Below are 11255 nucleotides of genomic sequence, written 5' to 3' on the forward strand. Positions count from 1 at the left end.
TGAAAGGTGTTCTATATTTTGTATAAGGTGAAAACACCAATTGTGGACAGCTAGGTTCTATATAAAATGTTCTTCAACCAGCAAATTTAATTTTAACAATATTTCGATAAATTACGCCACATATTTTTTGGCTTGTAAAACGGCATAATCGATCTATGAAGTATTAAATAGCAATAACTGTTTTAATATTAAATATAACCAATATTATTATAATATATGTTGGCTATACGAGTACATATATGAAATTTGTGCGCATAAAAATACTAAGTATTAGCATTCAACATTTTAGTCACGAAAATTCCACGCTCTCATAAAGCTGTATCGTAATATGACTAAGCTAGGGACATTTACCTTACCATCGGTCGAAAGGTGCAATATGACGACGGGTTAGTTGCTATGAATTTTAGTTAAATAAGTGTTCATGTGTCAATACACATCTGCAACCAAATGTATGAAGTACAAAAAATATTAGAATATGTTATGTTCTAACATATGACGCTTTTGCATAATGTGTAACGAAAATGGTAATTTCTTTATTTTATTTTACAATTTTAGGAAAACTAAGGGCTATTATATGTATGATACAATTGTGCGTTAGCTAATTATATAATATCCACTAATCAATATTTATCTTTCTACACATCTGCAACCAAATGTATGAAGTACAAAAAATATTAGAATATGTTATGTTCTAACATATGACGCTTTTGCATAATGTGTAACGAAAATGGTAATTTCTTTATTTTATTTTTACAATATTAGGAAAACTAAGGGCTATTATATGTATGATACAATTGTGCGTTAGCTAATTATATAATATCCACTAATCAATATTTATCTTTCTCCTTTCCTTATATCCTTCCCATGGTTATCTGGAAGATATTGCCTAATACGATAAGATCACCATTTGTACTTATTGTTATTTTTTATTGAAATGCTTTTACTTGGGTACACAGAAGTAAAAAGAGTTAATAAATAAATACATATTATTTTACTTTAAAAAAGTATTTTTATCTGTCTCAATTTTTTTACTATGTTTTCACACCGAGGAGATGATATTATGCTATTGGTATCCTTACGGTATCCTACGTATTGGAATCCTTGGGCATCCAACAATGCTAGACATAGCGTTTTTTTTGCAAAAATATATTGTAATGTATACTATAAGTTGCACTTGAGAGACCCCGTATTAAAATTTATCAGGAGTCTTTAAAGCAGCATTGCCAACTTTGCTTAATCATCATCATCAGCCACATAAAGTCCACTGCTAAACAAAGGCCCCCCTTTAAGATTTCCAGACGGACCTGTCGAAAGCCGCCAACTATCCTTGCTTACTCAAAATTAGCTTGTAGGGTTGCTAACATTGGAAGGGCCTGTACCATTGATGCGGCTGTAAATGCCCTCTGATTGTAATGCAAAACCTTTTCCAATAAACACTCGTAATAAAAGAGGTTTTTTGTTATTAATACTTTATTATACTTTGGGCCAAAGATACTTACGGGAGCTTAATAAAAATAACTGTATCACCATAAAATAATATTATATAATACTATTTTACTGGTGTCCTTGAAATAACTGCTTCCTTTCACTTGCAAATTTTGAATTATTGCTTTAAACATCAATTGTCTTTTAGTGAAAGCAAACTTTGGGACAGAAAGGGCTGAAGTTTTTGTTAATTTTAATTGTATTTCGCGAATTGTGAGGAAAGTATGAATAATTGGGTTAAGCACACTGCTGTGCAGTTTTGGCGTGATATAAAAATATTTAAACTCAAAGAAGTTGATTTATATTCGACTTAGACTTTGATTGGAATTATAAATAATTAATCTGGACGTTCGTGTGCTTTATAATTTCGCACCTTTATACCCAAATGTCTATATAATATCGCTTAATAGTAGTCTCTTATCTCATACATAATACCCAAAAGGTGGCTGGCACATAACGCCTTTGGAATCAAGTCCGCGTATATACGTTGTATAAAAGTGTAGAATAATTGTATTATCAACCTTAAACATTATAAAACTGAATCCCTCCGTCACTTTTGTTTGCCTGTTTAAACGCGATAAACTCAGAAACTACGTATCACATATGAATGAAGTTTAGAGATAGTTTGAGACCCTATGAAGGATAAAGAATAATTTTTATCCCAGGAAACCATATATCTCGGAATAACTTTTTCACGTGGGCGAAGCCGCAAGTAAACGCTAATTTTTTATGTGCGTAGTCGATGGTGCCTTTCTTTCGATCTCAACTGTAGTTTGCATAGCCTCGGATGTTACTTCCATACATTTTTTCTACCACATAAAATATAAAGTCTTGCTCTAAATATTCCCACCGTGTTTTTCATTTGGGACAGGTAATTTTTTTTCGCAATACAAAAATGATGGGTTTGGTGAAAGTTTTGTACAAAATCTGTCCACGAACAAACATTTTGTGTCTTTTTATGTAGATATTGGCAAAAAATCCTCTTTCGGAGAAAGGTCCGTTTCGCCACAAAAGGGTTTTGGATTTCATAAGCAGATGTTTTTTTTTCTCTCATTTTTGTTGGTCCATGCTCTGTGTGTCATCATAAAATATGTGTTTACAAGTAAGTACATTACTTTACATTAAAAATGTTAGTATTTGTTAAAATCATAAAATTTTCTACCTTTGCTGTATAAGAGAATTGATACCCTAATCTTTTAAAATTACAATTAAGCATATTTATTATTTAATTCCTAAGTTTAGTACAAAACGAATCAAATTAAATACTTAAAAAATAGCAATTTAATGCAATAATTAATATGCCTGCGTAAATAGCGAAATATAGATAAAATATTTAAAAAATAATTCGCGTATTAAGAATGTATGTCAATTTAATTTTGTTGCTTACCAGCCATGCGTAGGTATTATGACCTTAAACCTTAAGCGGAGTATAAAGAATATCCTAGTTTTAAAGTGTAATGCAATTTCTTATAGTAATTTTAAACTAAAAGTTTTACTTGATGTCGCTAGGCGCTACTGACCCATCACAAAAAAGATAATTTGTACCACAACCATTGTCTGTACTCAATTTATATAATTTTAAATGGGCCTGTTTTTATAATCATCGGAAGAATTATATATATTGACATACATACATTAGTATACATTGTATTCCTAAATATACAAATATTTATAACCTAATTAATTATTCTTACAGTGTACTGGCGGTTTTCCGTATTTTTTTGCATTTTTAAATAATTTAATTACAATATGTTATTTGAGAGTTGACCCGTATTGAAAATAACGTATAATTACAATTAGATAATTTAGCAGGCACTATTGCGTTTGCATAGTAATTTATGCGCATACGCATACATTTTAAACGATATGCGAATTTGTGAAAAATCCGCAAAATTGCAGTATTTGCCTATTGTTTGTTAATATTTACGTCCATCCGATATTAATCGTGAGTTCCTGGGTACAAATTCCAGTTCCCCTAGCAGAAATTTATGCATTATAGTAGCTAATGTAATTATGTTGAAAAGTTAACATTCATACATACATTGGCAGGGGGCTGTCCGCCGTTAGTGCACGTTGTGCGTGATGGCACATTGTGGTGACCCCCGTGATGGACGGTAGCGTGGAGCTTCCTTCGGTGCCCGGGGCTTCTGAGCCACCCCCAACAGGAGACGGGCAGCACTAGTCGGCACAGCGCAGGGGCGGCTGCGGACAATAACTGAGACACTTCCTTCAGAGAAAGCCTGCAGTCTTCCCTGATGCGCCAAAGAAGGTCACTGCTGTGTTTTGGTAGGTATGCCATGCGTTGGGTTGTATATAATATGATAAGAGACTCGGGCCGCGTGGCGCTCCTTTGATAGTACTACCAAAGCTGAGCAGCTCAATGCGGGGTCGTAAGACACGGTGACTCTAACATAGCCGGTCAGTCGCCCTCCACAGAGGCTGGACAGTAGTGGTAAGTAATTTTCACAAAACAAAAAACGGCGGCACTTTTCGACTAGGTTAATGAATATTAAATTGAGTTCGTTAATAAGCACATCAATTAGAATTGGACTGATCTGGCTATAAAAATTTTATGTTCTTAACAGCCCGAATGAAGGTTCAACAAAATAAAATTGGTCAGTTGCAAAAAACATCAGTTACATTGAAAATAGTTTTATCTAAATATTTTGAATGCATCCGCGATTGTGGCTAATGATTGGAACAAAGGTTTTGCGTAATGGTTTTGTTTTTGTCCCTGGGTTTTGTACATTTAGATACTGGATATAATCTTTAAAATTACTTATGCAAATCGGAATATTTTTTCACTAATAAAAAAGGTTACTATCTCTGATTTTATACTGAGAATAAACGTCATCTTTGGATCGCATTTTAACGCGATCGAGGAAGCAGTACAAATCAGCCGAAATATAGGTCCATAGTCTCAATAAATTAATGTTACCTAAACAATATATGAGAAACGACGATAGACTAGTTGGGTACTGCCGAGACGAACGTCTGTAGTTTCGAATTCTAAGGGCACACGACTCTGACTTTTCTAAAATTATGTGTGTATTTTTGTGATTTATTGCTTGCTTTAACGGTGAAGGAAAACATTGTGAGAAAACCTGCATACCTGAGAAATTCTCTATAGGAATTTTTCAACAAACACAACCGTTTGTTGTGTGCGGAAGTTTAGCAATGCACACTAGGCCAGCGTGGTGGACTAAGGCCTTATCCCTCTTTATAGTAAAGGAGGCCCGTGCCTAGCAGTGGGACAGTATATAAGACAAGGTTGATATTATTATAATATTATATTAATATAACTGATGAATTAAAAACAGTTTTTATATATTCAGACATTGTGCAAGATAATTGGACGAAAACTGTCAGAATTGACGATAGCTAAGCTAAAATAATTCTAAAGTTCGCCGCAATCGTTACTATACTCAAAATGTCTTACATCGCGTGCGATGAGGTGCGTGCCACACAGAGGCATTACAAATCATTCAATAAAAATCATATCTAAAATGCAATGATGACAAGAAAATTATGTGTTTGAAGGTTTTGATGTGTGATGGACACTCACCTTTGCGAGTATTGTGTGCGGCCCCTCAATACGCGCGACCTTTCTTGACATATTGACGTTCAATATTCATGCAATAATGACTATAATCTGTCGAATTTATAACTAGGTGACCGATTGAAAAGATTGCCGTCTGAGGGATTTTGTTGAGTTTGTACACGTCTACTAGCCTTTTATTGACTAACTAGTGACAAAAATTTAAATATGTTTTATTGACAGAAAAAAAGATTCTTTGTCTTATTTATGTTAATTGTGTTTTTTTAAATAAAAATGTATTTTAATGCCAAATACATAAAGTTGTGTAATTGTAAAATGTAGGTAGATATTGTAAATTTGACTTTACAGACGAACAACACCTCAGTCCCTCCCCCCCGTAACCATGAAGGCTGCAAAGTCTTCGAAACGTCGGAGAAAACTAAAATATAAAAACCGCGATAGACTTCGAAAAGTAGTTTAATCTTAATAAATAAATAAAAACAAAACAGGCATTATTAAAGATTAAATGAAGTTCCGGCCTACCATTACAGCTCTGTCGTCGACTAACTCACGAGTTCATGCAATTAACGCCTTTTCATTCGATATCCCATAGATAAAAAAATATGAGAGGTGTAAAATAAAACTTCGAATATACATTTTTATTTATTGTCATTAAAATTAAATCCTAGAGCCATAAATAATACAACCTAGAACGGTTCACTTAAACGTAGTAAATGCAAGGATTCAAACGTAATCACAAAAAGGGTAAACGCTAACGATACATACAAAATTGTTAATGATTAAATACTTATCTATAACGATTGTGATGAACTGATGATCTGTTTTTGATTAAAATGGTTCTTAATAGTCAGTATATTTTGGTTTATAAGGAAATTAAAATATTAATTTATTTAAGTCTTTAAATATAAGGACCTAAGGACTTTAATCATCTGATTACACAGTTAACCATAATCGTGATGTTGTCATCTAAAAAGCTCGAACTAGCGAGCTTTATGGACAAAAACAAGTTTGCTACGAATCATACTTAAACACTAAAGACTGGTCGATTCTTACGTTTTATGATCGTAGCAAACGTCCCGTTGTTTTACCGAATGCCTGAAACACCATGTGTACATACAAAATCTTGGTTAAAACTATACTATGAGCTATCTAAAGTTATATGAAAATCAGTGAGATGGCAAGGAACAATATGTGACTAAGTTTTAAGTCAAATGAAAGCTAAATGAATAGAGTATTTTAAATGTTGAATGGGAAAACAAATTGTGATTCTGTTCATCGATGATTTCTCGTATAGCCTTCTTATATGGGACGGAGAGAGCATTTTGAGATGCATTATGATTGAAATTGTGTTCATTTCAAATTGCAGATACGATGATCCGGGCGATACCATAGAATTGTGCAAGACGTTTTTAACTGCAAACTAAGGCTGGCATCCATAAAGTCAACTTCAGCTAAGTCTAAATCCGAAAAAGGATTTTCATGAAAATGTTGCATAAATTAAAATCGATTATTTATCTCGTATTTAAACTTATTGTAGTTGACTTTATAGATCACGCCTTATAATCATAATAACTATATTGACTGAATGAAAATCCTAAAACTAATACAGTCTTCTAAATGTATAGGTCGAAGTCAAAGGCGCCTCCACCGCTGAGGTAGTCGTAGAGGTACACCTCCATCTCCTCCAGGGCCTCCATGCTGGGGTCCCGGGCGGCGTGTCGCGGATCGAACGGCTTGAGCGGGAATGTTTTCTGGAATAAAAGGAATTTGATTTTAAAAGATATTATTGATAGTTGTTCGATTTATTATTAACAGTAATAACATAGCCTTCAAAATTGAATAATAAAGCTTTATGTGTCATTGCATTGTGTACGTTATCCTGAGACATTAGCTACATTTAGGCCTTACCTACCTTGTATACACATCATAATTTGCTTGTGGTAGAATATTTGTACATAAGTGATCACCGTACACAAGGTATAAAACCCGTCATATTGACCCACGTAAGTGTCGCGTTCAGGGATCGGTCTGTGAATATCCGGTTCCAAATAGGCTGGCATAATTTTGCCAACTAGTGAGAGGTCATCTTTCATCAATCGACACTCTCTCTAGACTCTATTTTACTTATTATCAGGTGCAGTGGGGAAATTTTGACGAACCCGCATAAAAATAGAAGGGTTAAAACTTACGCAAAATCTGATGTATCAGGATCAAACGGGTAATCCTTGGGGAAGTGTTCGGCTATATCCTTCATGATACACGCTTCGAGTTTCTTGTGCTGGAAACGAGAATAATTATGTGTAGTTTAATCGTTATATCGTCTCGACATCTCTTTATCTTTAAATCTATAAGATGAAGATTTAAAAATTAAGAGCAAGTGATAGACAAGTCTTCTCCAATATAAAAATCAAGATGATTTTATTTTTCTTATATATAAAACTGATCATACTTAATTGAATAATATTTTTAATTGTATCTATTGTATTCGGGTTTGATAGCAGATCACGAAAAAGGAATTTATAGTTTTAAAAATATACTTGTTACTTAGATTTGGGTTTGTTTTTCTTGAAAATGGTAAGTCAAGGACAGTTTTATAATTTATATAACGCTACTCGAACGTTAGCTGAGGAAGACAGGTCTATGTAATTATTGATATAAAAAGACATTACCTTATAGCAGCGAAAGAAGAAGCTAGACCTGATCTGATCTTGAGTGTGGGGTTTCATGCCGCGGTTTTCCTCTGGTATGCATTGCTGGTAAGAAATAATACAATTATATAGTTAAACAATAATAATAAGAGAATAATATTTGGAAAAAAATTACAATACGTCATTGTTATAGCAGAGATATGTTCATTTATATACGTATGTTTGGACATTTCTCGCCTACGGCATACAGTAAGTTATGTCCAATAGCCTCTTTAGCTCAGTGGTAGAGCACTGGTCTCGTAAACCAGGGGTCGTGAGTTCAATCCTCACAGGAGGCATTATATGGTCATTTTCATTTTATTAATTTGTTATATAAGATATTATTTAAACAGTAAAATAGGAGATATATAAAAAAATGATAATCGTTACATAATATAATTTTTATAAGTACTTAAATTTAGAGACGAACTTTTTTCCTGATGATATCTATTCAGATTCTGACTTCTAATCTATCTAATTAAATCATCACCGCTTTTAGTTTACCCATAAAATGTTTTATCTAATCGATATTAAACTTGAAGATCATGATTGCATATAATCCCCACAAGGCCTTTTATATAAAGTATCAGACTCACGGAGAATTTCTGACAGAACTGAAGGCCGTCCTGAATGTTGGACTTGAGGTCATCGGAGACTGGTAGTCGATTGACGCGTTGCCTGATGCTCTCGTAGTTCGGCTCGTAGTTCTGGTCGATGTAGTCAATCTCTCGCATGACGCAGGTCACGTTGTATCCGTTGGGACCACGCGGCAGTTTGAACCCTATGCGACCGCGGAAGCCCATCTGACGCTGGAGAATAATAATTTTATAACCATTTAATAAAATAATTTATTTATAACCCCCTTTATTATTTGGTATTATGATGAAGTCTATTATCGTATAATTATGTTTAGTTCAAGTTTATTCGACGTAAGATACTATTCCTGCTGTATCATACGAAAGTATAATAACTACTATAACTTCACTGTTGACTGTAGGTACTGACTGCTGTTTAAAATGACTGCCTTTTAAATATATTTACACAATCTTCATTACCCTTTAAGCACTGACCGTGGCATGATAAGGAGTTATTACCAACAAGAGTTTTCGAAACAATTTACCATCTTCAAACAAATTTATAATCGCACTTACCGACATCCTGCTGGACCCGAAATATGGCTGCTGGTAAACTTGCTGGTATGGTGGGTAGTAAGGATTATACGGCACTTGCGGCACGTAACCAGAGTACGGGAACTGGTAGATAGGCGCTGTCGGCCCGTAGAAACGGAACTGAGGCGTAGTAGGCATCATGAACGGAGAGATGCCGGGCTGAGGGAACTGATTCTGGAACAACGCACAACATGATAGTCGAGGGAAGAACGCTGTGAAATATTGATTTATAGGCTTTCTTTATTCGAAACATCACGAGTGCGCTGTACATTGTATTTTACACGTCATTTATACTCTTATATAAAGCTAAAGGGTTATTTTTTGAACGCGCTAATGTCAGGAACTAATAAACAGATTTAGATTTTAATCTAATATGAAGCTAAGTACATTACTGCCTAGTGCTGTAGGATACTTTTATCGGGAAAATATTTATTCCGGTATAGCCTTATTTTTATCCCGGGAAGATATTTATTCCGGATTTTTTTTCGCGCGGGCGGAGCTGCAGATAAGAGCTATAAATCATAATATCCTTAGTAGTGGCTTTGGCCCAACATTAGTTACTATTATAACATTTATATGAAAGTAAATGTGTCTAATCTGCGCTGTTGCTCCCACTTGCTTAAGCGAATGGTTTGAAGATAAATCTCACTAAACCTTTAAATAATATTGCTAAAATGTTTTACATTACAACATACCTAGTGCTTATAACTGTTTAGCAACCATGACAATGCGATGTTTTCAATAACTATTGATACGGCAGTATATGTATATGGCAGTACTTAGTATTAATAATTATTAACAAATTAATTTGGAATATCTATATATTTTATTGTATGATGTCTATCTTAGATAATATATAAATGACGCGGCTTGTATAATGTTTTCAACTCAGAACAATGACAAGCAAGTTTTCAACGTTACTTTCTGCCAAAAGTAAAATATCAAATGCACACGATTGTTGTATTTAGTAAACTAGTGTGCGTATAATATAAAACAGATAAGTGTTTGAAGATGTATATTAAAGTGTGCGATTATAATGACACAAAACGGTATGCTATGTGTGTTGTACTTTTTATGTTGTTAGTCAATGTTTTTTGAGATTTAAATAAGTTTAGTTAATAATGTAAAATTTGTTAAAATTTCTTTTAAAACTGAAATTATAACAAAATCAAGAAACCAATTGAAAATTTCAACATTCATAGTATCGCCTCTTTAGCTCAGTGGTAGAGCACTGGTCTCGTAAACCAGGGGTCGTGAGTTCAATCCTCACAGGAGGCATTATCATCTGGAGATCCATTTTGTTTTTTTGCATTTTTATATAATTAATATAAGTACTTACACCTGGTGGCCTGAATGCCAACACTCCTCCTAGGGGTTTTACTGGCTGGTCTTGTTTTGTATTGTCATTTTCTTGATTTCCTATAGCGCCATCTATCGGTTTGTTTAAGCTTTGCGTGTTCAAGTCCATTGGGAAGCCGGGTGGCAGTCTATCTAAGAACATTGGTTGCATTGGTGGTTTTGGAGGTTCGGGCATAGATGGCGTTGCCGAACACTTTACGTACGCGTCGCTTAATTCTTTGGCTATTTGCTGCAGCAAGGTGGCGCCAAAACAACTTTCGTAAATCTGAAAACATAATGAATAATGATTCCAAAAATCTATATATTATATTTTTTAATTATTGTTTGTAGAACAGAGTGGATAAATTTAATGACATTATAATAGAATGTAATTTTTTGTCAACTTAACTAGTGAGAATAAGTTTTTGATTTTATTATATTCGTTTATATTACATATTTTTTAGGTTACAATATTATATTTTTAGATATAAAAATATATATTATACTAAAAATATAAATTATGTATTTAAGATGTAAACTATAATTTCAACATCGTTATTCAAGCAGTCGTGGCCGAGCGGTTAAGGCGTCTGACTAGAAATCAGATTCCCTCTGGGAGCGTAGGTTCGAATCCTACCGACTGCGAATTGTTTTGTGTCGCAAAATACTTTTTCATGTTTTTCTACTCACCTTTAGCAAAGCATATTCTTTTATGAATTTGTTGTCGCCGCTGTCGAGCGCCGCGCGGCGGCGCATACCAGCAAACGCTAATAGAAGGTGTTTCTGCATCTTATTACTGTTAACAGAATAAAAAATAAAAATATTATCATGACTTATTGACTTGTTGACTTCAATATCAGATGGAATAAGGACATCACGACTGGTTAAAATTAATAAAATAAATAAAAATACAAATAAGTCTTCCTGAGTAGAAGTAACAAGATATCTACGTTCTCTGACTATTGCAATCAAATGATTGTCATAATAATGTCGGCCTGTCATATTAAGACTGACTTG

The 11255-nt window shown here is 33.9% G+C and overlaps 3 non-coding genes and 1 pseudogene across 3 annotated transcripts; 3 read left to right on the top strand and 1 right to left on the bottom strand.

The window, feature by feature from the left end:
• Window positions 1-5802: 5802 nt before the first annotated feature.
• LOC119191015 lies at window positions 5803-11027 on the bottom strand (annotated as a pseudogene).
• On the top strand, window positions 7959-8030 carry Trnat-cgu. The gene has a single exon. It is a non-coding gene; the product is annotated as a tRNA-Thr (tRNA).
• On the top strand, window positions 10107-10178 carry Trnat-cgu. The gene has a single exon. It is a non-coding gene; the product is annotated as a tRNA-Thr (tRNA).
• Trnas-aga lies at window positions 10802-10883 on the top strand. Its single transcript has one exon. It is a non-coding gene; the product is annotated as a tRNA-Ser (tRNA).
• Window positions 11028-11255: the final 228 nt, after the last annotated feature.

This window comes from Manduca sexta, chromosome 28, assembly GCF_014839805.1.
Source record: "Manduca sexta isolate Smith_Timp_Sample1 chromosome 28, JHU_Msex_v1.0, whole genome shotgun sequence".
In the NCBI taxonomy this organism is placed as follows: Eukaryota; Metazoa; Arthropoda; class Insecta; order Lepidoptera; family Sphingidae; genus Manduca; species Manduca sexta.